We start from the raw sequence: 1,834 nt of genomic DNA on the forward strand, positions 1-1,834 counted from the left end.
GGCAGCACAGCACGGGCACTAGACACGGAAAGAAAGAGGGAGGGAGGGAGAAGAAAATAATCAGTGACCAGTCCTACAGGTACAAATCACACCAGACATGTTATAGTCTCGTACAGATTCTGATTGCAACAGATTGCAAGCACACACTCTATAACACACACACACACACACACACACAGACACACACACACACACACACACACACACACACACACACACACACACACACACACACACACACACACACACACACACACACACACACACACACACACACACACACACACACACACACACACACACACACAGCAATTAAACAGTTGAGACATAAATTATGGTCCACAGAGCAGTGTAGGCGTGAGAGAGGGCTGGGTCAGAGGGGCAGGACACACTCTATAACACCCACCCACCCACACACACACACACACACACACACACACACACACACACACACAGACAGACAGACAGACAGACAGACAGACAGACAGACAGACAGACAGACAGACAGACTCAGACAGACAGACTCAGACAGACAGACAGACAGACAGACAGACAGACAGACAGACAGACAGACAGACAGACAGACAGACAGACAGACATACAGACAGACACACAGACAGCAATTAGACAGTTGGGACATAAAGTATGGTCCACAGAGCAGTGTAGGCGTGAGAGAGGGCTGGGTCAGGGGGGCAGGACACACTCTATAACACACACACACACACACACACACACACACACACACACACACACACACACACACACACACACACACACACACACACACACACACACACACACACACACACACACACACACACACACACACACACACACACACACACATGCTGCCTCCAATCTGGCTTTAGCAGAGTGACCATTGTGTCAAATGAGGTGTAATGTTCCCTCTATTGTGTAGAATGGCAATCCATTGTTGAGCATTCCCAGCTGAACGTGACGACCTAAGCCATATACCACCCCAGAGTCATACATAGAGACTGAAGCCATACAGGGAACCCTACAGGGGGCATACACCATAACATCCTATATAACAGAGAAGACTAAGGGCAGCTGGAGAACAACAGACTAGCTGAGGGAAGTCACACACAAGCTGAACAATCGCCGTGCACTTAATAGAGCCTAGTGATTAGTGATTGGTAACACACAACAATCCTAGTCCTTCATTCAGCTGCAGTAAATCGAGGGAGATTTACAGTCAGTGCATACTGTAAGCACAGCGTGTGAGTAGAACAATCTTCCAACTCTCTGACACATTTCAACTGGTGCCTTCCTGAAACCACAGTGACCTCCCGACCAGGGGTCAAGAAGGCAGTGAATTGTGGGTAGACCGAAGGCGGAAACAGATTTAGGTCTCAACAAAACAATAAAAGGCCATCAGAGGGTCATACAGCCGAACCTCTCTTTCACCCTCTCTCCCTCAAACACACACATATGCAACATATGCGAGCACACACACACGTACACACACACGTACACACACGTACACACACACACACACACACACACACACACACACACACACACACACACACACACACACACACACACACACACTCACACACACACACACACACACACACACACACACACACACACACACACACACACACACACACACACACACAATCGCCTCCCCTCCCCACCACCACACAAACCCCACAGCGCAGGGGTGAAACAGTCAAATGTGGGCATCCACAAGCCCATGCATCAATCAACACATTGCTCTCTATAAAACCAACACAGTGAAATAACAGCAGGGCTGACTTACTGCCACACATAAATAATGAGAAAGATTGTCTGACACTCTACACAC

Source organism: Salvelinus namaycush, chromosome 25 (assembly GCF_016432855.1).
Source record: "Salvelinus namaycush isolate Seneca chromosome 25, SaNama_1.0, whole genome shotgun sequence".
Lineage (NCBI taxonomy): Eukaryota > Metazoa > Chordata > Actinopteri > Salmoniformes > Salmonidae > Salvelinus > Salvelinus namaycush.